Below are 9,492 nucleotides of genomic sequence, written 5' to 3'. Positions count from 1 at the left end.
CGAGTCAGTCATCGTCAGACTCAACCACTGTTAGTGGTATGGTCAATTCGTGACCTAGTGTGTTTTTCAATTATGTGTGACTAGACTTAGGTAAGAATTATGGAATAATGAGAAGTAGAGAATATGGTATCAAATCCTAAGCTTGGCGATGGCATCGGCATCAGCATTGCAAGAGCTAGAGCTTGAAGTCAGGAGCTGCACTATGAACTGCAAAAGTTCATGTGTTGGTAGCCATTGGATCAGCTGGAAGGTACGTTTCTTGTGGTTTATTAGTTCACAACCTATTGAGGCTTCTTAGAGGGGTTCTCTGTTGCTTGAATGAGCTCTATTGCATGAGCATTGAGGGAAAAAACAATAGTAAGGTAAAAAACGTGACTTAGATTGTGCCAGTTTTCTAGTCATCTTCTCCTAGTCCAACACAGACATTGATAGCCATAAACATACTTTACTATTGATAAAAAACTTGTCAAGGATTGAAGAAATCTTCATAGCATTGGTATCTTGGTTCTCAACTTGTTTGTGGGATGTTCAAATCAAACATTGAATGGAAAATAAAGCAGGTTTGCTGTTAATTATATAGGGACATCATATATCTACTTGGTTGTAGCTCATTGGAGTTATATTGACCTCTACTGATGTCTATTTATTCTTGGAAATGTATATGCCTTTACTCTCATGCATTTTCGCATGGCCTTGAAGAGTTCAACACTCATATTTGAGTGGTAATAGCAGGCTGAAATCTATCCAAAATGCGGGATGAAATCTGTGTTGAATATATGACAACTTACACATCGAGTTTTGGAGTATCTTGACACCTATTTGGTACCTGTAAATGCTTGCATGTTGATCCATGAGTATAAGATTTTTGTGGATATAAATGATCATTAAATGCTCGGATATAGATTGAAATACTGTTGGTTATAGTAGTGGACTGGTTGTAAACATGGAAAGAGTATTTGGCACTACTACTTGCATACAGTACAAACATTGATGCTTGTTTGGTCACATATTGAATCCCCAATGTACTAGGACATGTCTATGGTGGTTTAAGGATATTTTTGAGCTAAGAATACCCTGATTATTGCACAATTTATGCTACTGGTCATAACAGATGTCTTGCCTATCATAAACTATGGGAAAGTTTAGTGAATGTCAATATCAATTCTATGCATCTAATTGATACTCGTATGGACATAGTTGTTGCTGGGATGTTTTGCCACTACCATAGAATGTTTTAAACTTGTTTGAGCTTGATTTATGCTCATTGAATACCTTAGTTACAAATATAGAAAATTCTTAGGGCATTAACAATATCACTTAAATTGTAGGAGAGAAGCTTGATTAAAAAAACTTTGCTCTATGGAAATTTAGGATGAAAATTTTCTTGATTGGTAGAGGCTATTGGGATTTGTGTGTGGAGATTGAAGCTGAACCTGAATTGCTTGAATGGAATCTAACACAAGAATAGTGGAGAGCTCATTGAAAGTGGTCGGAAAGAGCATGTTGCCTACCTTTTGCCTTCATATAAGCTTGGTTTTTATGGCAATCCTTCGCAATATGCCCATATATTCCCCAATAATGATAGTCTTTATCCCTATTAGACTGCTCATGTGATTGCAAGGAGCCACCTCTTTCTTTAGGTGATCTCCCTCTGCCTCTAAAGGCTCCAAATCCTTGCCGTCCTTGCATATTTGAGATGTGGTAAGCATTTTGCTGATGTTCTCTGTGTGTGTTTCAAGTGTCACCTTCACCCCAAAAAGCTCCATGAGCTCTACTAACTCTAGCTTGTTGACTAGAGCAAAAGATAGTGTCTTTGCCCTGAGATGTGCTTGAACCTATATTGAAGCAAAGCTTTACTTATTCATGTAGCAACAATGCAAGTAACTCATCCCAATCAAGGAGTTTAACTCTCATAGAAATTGATGTATCAAATGCCTTATACTTCTTGCCTAACCCATTTAATGTCACTTCAATCATATCAACCTTTGAAACATGAGATCTAATAGTAGCCAACTTGGCAACTATGGTCTTTATTTCTGTCGTGTATGCTTGAATGCTCCTTCCATTCCTAGACATGTTGTTGAACTGCTACTTCAGCTGTATCATCTTCCTTGCATGCATGACATTACCATAATTATTCATGAGTGCATTCCAAGTATCCTTTGGGGAATGGAAGCTGGTAATATGCATAGCCATTGCATCATAAATGAACAAAGAAAACCAATGCAGTACTTTTCTATTATGCATCTTCCAGTGGTATTCAAGATTACCAGGGCGATAGATTGTTTTCTATGCAGCATGTATCAAAGAATATACCTAAGCAAGGAAAAGATGAGAAAAGGTACATAGACTCAGGAGCATCCAATCATATGACTCCTCATACCAAATGGTTTGATGAGTTAGTAGCAGGGTCTCGTGGATTTGTTTGTATTGGTGATGATACACAACATGATATTCAACAAACAGGTGTGGTTTCGTTGCTCATGCTACCTAATGGAAGAAAGAAGAGCCTACATGATGTACTACATGTACCTTCTATTACTAAGAATGTACTATCAGTTGGACAGATGATAGAATAGAATCTGCAAGTCAGATTCAACAGGGATGGGTATTTTATTGAAGAATATAGCAATGGTTGTAAAGTGATTTCCAAAGGCAAGAGAGATGGAAAAATGTTTACCTTGGATGTATCTTGGATGTATCTATCCCAGAATTGAAGGAAGCCATGTTTGCCCATGATAATGAAGCACATCAAGATATGGAAATTTGGAGCAAATGCATCAGTTATGTTAATGTACAGAAGCTGAAATATATGCAGTAGAAAGAGGTTGTACTTGGCTTACCAAAGTTCAAGTATGTTGATATTGGACATGTATGCTTTGCTTGTCAGTTTGGGAAACAAGCAAGATTCTTATTCATTAGACATGTGAGAAATAGTTCTTGGCCTTTGCAGTTGATACATTTGGATGTATGGGTGACTGGCCAAAGAGCAAGACACTTTTTAACCAGGTTGTCAAGCCAACTCCTAGGCGTTGTTGCATTGAATAGGTGATATTGATAACTAATTTCTATTATTTATCCTAGCCTTCCTCAATATTTATGACACTCATTCATAGTAGTCCAACTAACCTAATATCGAAAACTCAGTAAGTTCACTTAATCTTGCACTTCATCTCTATCTCTATACTAGACACTAGAATACTAAAACTAGGAATTTTATCCCTTCGAGAATTAACTTCAAAGCATAAATCCAATAGTTCTATCTAATTCCTTTTATTATCAAATCAACTAACATTCCTCAATCCCATAAACTCTAATTTTCTTTTAAAAACATTTTCCTTGTCCAATATTGGTATAACTTAATACCTCGTCAATACTTTTAATTTGCATAAAGTTAGACACATCATATTTTGTATTAATAATATTCAAAGTAATAATATCAAATAAAATTTATTTTTTATAACCCCAATAAAATTTCATAAAACATATAAAACTGTATTCATAGGTTTTTTATACAAGATTCTAATTTTTGTTGAATTAAAAAAATGTTTTTTTATCAAAAAACACCTTAATTTTCATCCAAAATAATAGTTTTTTATTTTTAAGACCCATTAATTTTTTTAAAAAATTCTAATAAATTTTTAAAATACTTTCACTAGTATATACTTCATTAAAAAATTTTCACATCTCATAATTGTTTTATCAAACATTTTATAAAAAATTATCTATATTATTTTAAGCCATTTTTTAGTATTTTGAATTGTTTTTTATTTTTAAAATATAAAATAAGACCTACATAAATTCTAAAAAATATTAAGAGTTGAAATTGAGGTTCAAAGATATTTTATAAAAATTATAAACCAAAGAGATATTGATGCAAATTAACTTTTTTCTATTAAATAAGTTAAGGCACTTACGTAAAGTAAAAGAATCGTAATTGTGTTTTTGGAAACCGTATCCTTTGCATTGCCAAGGGGAGTCTATCCAATCATTCCAAATAGCGAGCTCATCATTTCCCCTCTCCTAAGAGATCCATTGGCCAATTGCATTGTTGCCATAGGAATAGCCACATGTAACTCCTTTAAGAGTTAATCTTGATAAATTTCAAGCTTAAGAGCTTAGCCTCCATGGTTTTATGTTGACTACTAAGAGAGTGGAGGAGAGTAATGCAATATCTCCATCATTTGTCCACGTAATCAGGAGCCAAGTAGAGAGATTGGAAGGCAACATGGAATTCTCCGACTCTACCACTTCAGATTAGGAAGGTATATCGAAGCTCCAAAACTTGAGGTGGGAGGAGAAGACATAGCAATGGCTATTGGAGAGGCATTGGCTTTAATTCTCTCCTCTTGCCCTCTCCAACTACAATTTTTCTTCAAATCCCCTAGCCTGGATGGCTTCAAAAAGCCTCTTAAATCTCTCTCTTTCTCCAATTGATGGTACCCCCTAGGAAGATGATGGCACCCTCTTCTTCCTTAAGTTTGCTCTCTCTCTCTCTCTCTCTCTCTCTCTCTCTCTCTCTCTCTCTCTCTCTCTCTCTCTCTCTCTCTCTCTCTCTCTCTCTCTCTCTCTCTCTCTCTCTCTCTCTCTCTCTCTCCTACTATAGGATGGCATCCCTTTTCTTTATCATGACTCTCTAATTTTCCATGAACTCCCCTCTTCCTCTTCTCCAATTGGCCCCCTTTGGACTTCCTCTCCCCTTCCTAATCCTCTTCCACCAACAATTGATCTTTTTATTGCATGTTTTTGTTGTAGATACATTTATAAACAATAATGCAAGTGACCCTTTTTCTCCATATTCCAATCTCTAAGTTGCACATCAAGTTGGTGGCAAGTGCATGGATGATCACTACAACTCAATATTGATTTTCGTTTATTTCTTCAGGGATAAGTAACCATATTAGTATCTTGTCACATTAACTCAAATACTCATGGTCAACTAATTGTTATATCCATGTCATTAACTCCATTTACTCGAAGATGTCTCATATACTTTGGCATTGTAGAGTAGTGACTCTCCTTGTCCACACTAGCATTGCCTTTGTTCTTTGACTTGTCCCTCCCCTCCATTAATCTTTAATGTGATCATCTTGGAAATACAACTCTCTCCTTACCATATCCCAATGTCTATCCTATGTATGATGTGCTGAAAATTTTGCTAGTTCTACTACTCCTATCTACTATCATCATCAAATGACAAAGACCACTTGTCCAATCTGTGCTATCGAATTCATGTCCTTTCCTTTTGCCAAGTCATACTCGACTATACACTTAATCATCAGTAACCTTTCAAAAATAACTCATTTGGATTTGTCAATATATTCTTTATGGGAAAAAGGTCAAATGATCATCCAAGCCAAAATTCTAATCCCTTTTGATTAGATAAAACTATCAAATTCTACTTGGTATTTTCCTAAGTCCACCCTCTAGCACAAAACTCCTTCGAACTAGGATTTTCCACTTGCGGGACTGCAGAGACACGTCCTCCAGAGAGGAAATATTGAATGCATGTGCATTAAATTGATATGAAAAGTTGGTAACAATGTGCCAATTGTATACAATGTTGCTAAAAAATTTTGCAATGTTAGGCATTGTTTCTAGGTGTTGTCATTTTCTCCCCCACTTAATTGCGAAGTGACCTCATGAGCACAACTACATCACGAACATCCAGCATCGCGAACACAACTACCATGATTTTCTCCCCCACTTAATTGTGAAGTGGCCTCATGAGCACAAGTACATCATGAACATCCAACATCATGAACACAGTTACCACGAGCACTGCGATGCCACCTCAAAAGAAAAATATACTCTCCCTCTCTTAATTGCGAAGCATCCTCGCAAGCACAACTACAAGAACTACAAAACCACACAAAGAAAACTAGTAGACATTGAAAAGATAAGAAAATATTTACTGGTGTCATATTATAAATCCAGCAAAGTAAATATTCAATTAAGTTGTGTAAAAACTTGTGCATACTAACATTCCCTTTCTCACTCTCCCCACTTAAGTGCATAACAAAGCTTCATCTAGTGCATAGAACATACCAACTAGGAAGCTTTCTAGAGCCACTAAACAACAATAATCCCTCTATGCAAAAAAATGGCATACTAGTATCCTACTAGGAATATTGCTTCCGAAATAGCCGCACTAATAAGGTCCATGACTAACAAAGAACCCAAACAAAGCAAGCTAACATTACGACACCAAATAGGACTCCCATGATTTAGTTGCTAACCCTCCATATTCTACTAGAAGAACAACCAGTCAATGGTCCCTAACTTCCAACTGTCTAGAGTTTTTGTTTTTGTTTTTATTTTTTTTAATGGTATTTTCTCTCTGTCAATGGAAAAAGAGTATATACATTGATTCTCCTGCCCAAAAGGTCCCACCCCAAAGAGATACAAGGCATTGGACGTAGGGCACCTGTCAAGGAAATCCTGACAGCCTACCAGGACCTCAGAGGCGATGGTTTTCTTCTTTTGTTGTTTGTTTTTTCCCTTTAACTCTACAGTCTCAGGGCTTTTTTTCCTTTCTTTCTTTTTTTTTTCTTTCTTGCTTTCTAAAGAATAGATATATAGGCTCTTTCGAACATTTATTACATGGATTAGATTTTAAGTGGTTTTTTTTTGTAAGGACAAACTAGAAGGCTAAGAATGCATCACTTAATTGAACAGTCAAACATTTCAGCTCAATAACTTTGCTCGAGAAATCTAAGCTAGCACATAATACTAGTCACTCTACCTAGGCAAATGATAAGCAAATATACTCATTAGCTTAGCATCTCTCATCCACGGTACTCCTAGTTAGAATTTCATAGAGAGAACCTTGTTATTTAGCTACCCCCACATATTGCTAGAAATGCGACAAAAAGATAGGGAAAAACTCTATTGGATTCCCAATCAGACTTCCATACCATGAAATTCACTATGTCATGCACACACATCACCCCCTTTCAATCACTCCATGGTGCTCAAGTCCCATCCCATGTGGTGTACTCGCATATAGACTAAATTGTGTTTATATATATCTCTTGATTTATGTGTGTTTTAAAAATTAAGGTTTGTGTTTCTTCTATAGGTAGTTAGTTTGGAAAACTCTAAAAGATTTCAATCAAGTTATATTGTTAACATTCCCATATTTCAAACCAATATAAAGAGATAAATTAGAGATGAAACAACCTATTATGTACATGGATATTGCAACTCCAAGATAATTGCAAAGATAAGCACGTAATTGTTTGCAAATTGTAACAATCATCAAATCTGCAAAAAACTCAACCACTAACCACTAACCCATTAATATGTTAAATCAATAAAGAGTGAAATTCCTTTGAAAATCAGTCATCTAGTCAAACTGCCTTATAATGAGCTCCTAGCTCTGAAGGAGTATCCCAACCGTGCATGCAACTAATTACCTAACCACGTGAAGACTAACTAAAAAGTATGCTAAAACCTAAAATGTAAAGGTATCAACCAAACCAATTTTTTTGTTTTTTTTCCCTTTCAAAGGAGTACTTGTTTTGTATGTTTTTTTTTTCCAAATTGTTGGGACCTAAAATGGGCTCGACATTGGCTCTCTAGCACTAGTCGGACCTCTAAAACACACAAGACACCCCCCACGACCTTGCGGGGCTAGGAGCATCTAAGGCTCACACTACACTAAACTCTAATATTGATTTTGCATTTGTAATACAATACAGTCCAATGTTTAACTTCCCCTAATCCTCCAAGGGAGATCTCATAACATATAGGTATAACACCTCGTATCCCAAACATAGGGAAGCACCTCTTGGCTGACTCCTGCGGCTCCACTGCAACTCTCCTACATCTCCGGGATTGGCCCTAAGATGAGCTGCCTAACATATAAAACGTAACACAAAACTCTACTCTTTTCTTGTTTTGTACGATCTAGGAGCATAAAGATTCTCACCAAATAGTCCCAAGGAAACCGTACAACTAACCTACAGCAAAGGCTCCTTTTCACTCCACGTATAAGTCATGTCCTAGGAAGACAATTACTATGCAATCCAGGATTGATACCATGTCATGTGTCATGCATAGTGCATATGATCCTAGTGCATAAACAATATTTATCAAATTAGCATTTTGTGATGTAAAAAAATAGTCCTTTCATGATCTTCATTTAACATATGGTTCGATGTATGGAGACTAGAACTGATTTCTCGTGCTACTAGCCCCTTAAACTGAAATATCGCAAATCTAAACTGAAATATCGCTATTAGCCCCTTAAACTAAAATATTGCTACTAGCCCGTTAAACTGAAATATCGCCACTAGCCCCTTAAACTGAAATATCGTTGCATAGGCGTAGGGTTTTGTTTTTTGTCATTTTCGATATAAAAAGTAATAAAGACGCACTAAAACATTAAAAAAAAGGGTGATTTGAGGCTGAACCTCATGCCTCAACCTTGCCAAACATGCAAGGACATTAATCATATTTTTCCTTAATTTTCAACGTGTAAAAACCTATTTTCCCCCCATTTTTAAACTATTTTCACTATTTATTTATGCATAAAAATAAATTATTTTTAATCTATGTTTAGTGACTGATTATGATAGCTGAGAAATGGTTTTTATCATAATTTTATCCCATGTGCATCTCTTTTCCCCACCCGAAACCAACAAAATCTTCATTTTTACTCTAAAAATACGCTTTTCGAGTTATAATTTAATTATTGCAAGTATTTATTATTACGGGTCTACATTTGTTTTATGCACAACCCTCAATAATAATGCAAACAAGATCCAAACAATTTTTTGTTCCATATGAATTTCATTTAGACCATCAAACATTTTCCTTTGTAAAAATAACGCATACCGCTTACTTGTGTGTTGCATGTTTTTTGATTATTTTTTTGGATTCCCAACAGAATGACTAGTAGCAAATCTTCAATACTGAACATCTCTCCTCAATTTCCTCTTGATCGTGGAGCAATCCGGTTCATGCTGGATTGCTCCTCGATCGTGGAGCAATCCGGTTCATGCCAGATTCGTCATCACATCCTCTTCTTAATTCTTGCCATGTGAAGCACCATTTGGAGGAGAGAGATGGAGGAGAGAGAAACACTGGATTTCTTGCAAACCATTCGAGCAACCATTTCTTGCACGAGAGGTGGCGTTGGAAAGTGAAAATGTCAAGTATCTTGTTGCCAAGATCAAATTATAGGGGTACATTGAGGTGCACAGTCCCCCTTCTCCAAAAACAACATCACCTTGCAATGGCTTCTTCTTCTCCATGCGCGGCTGCTCAAAAAGCGCCCCCTCCCTCCCCCCCCCCCCCCCCCCTCCCACCCCCACGAAATCTATTTTTTGGGGGGTGGCCCCAAAGGTCACCCCCTTTCACTTCTCATTTTGGGCCCCCTTCACACAAAGTTTGGCCATTTGCCCGGTCATTGGCGCGTACGACATCCGATTTGCACTCTGGAAAATCCTGCACGTCCATCTCGAAGTCCTCCACTACTTGGCACCT

Source organism: Lygodium microphyllum, chromosome 29, assembly GCF_053477565.2.
Source record: "Lygodium microphyllum isolate KBCC chromosome 29, Lygodium_microphyllum_v1.1.10, whole genome shotgun sequence".
NCBI classification, from domain to species: domain Eukaryota; kingdom Viridiplantae; phylum Streptophyta; class Polypodiopsida; order Schizaeales; family Lygodiaceae; genus Lygodium; species Lygodium microphyllum.
The sequence above is the reverse complement of the archived record's forward strand: the minus strand, read 5'-3'. Positions refer to the sequence as shown.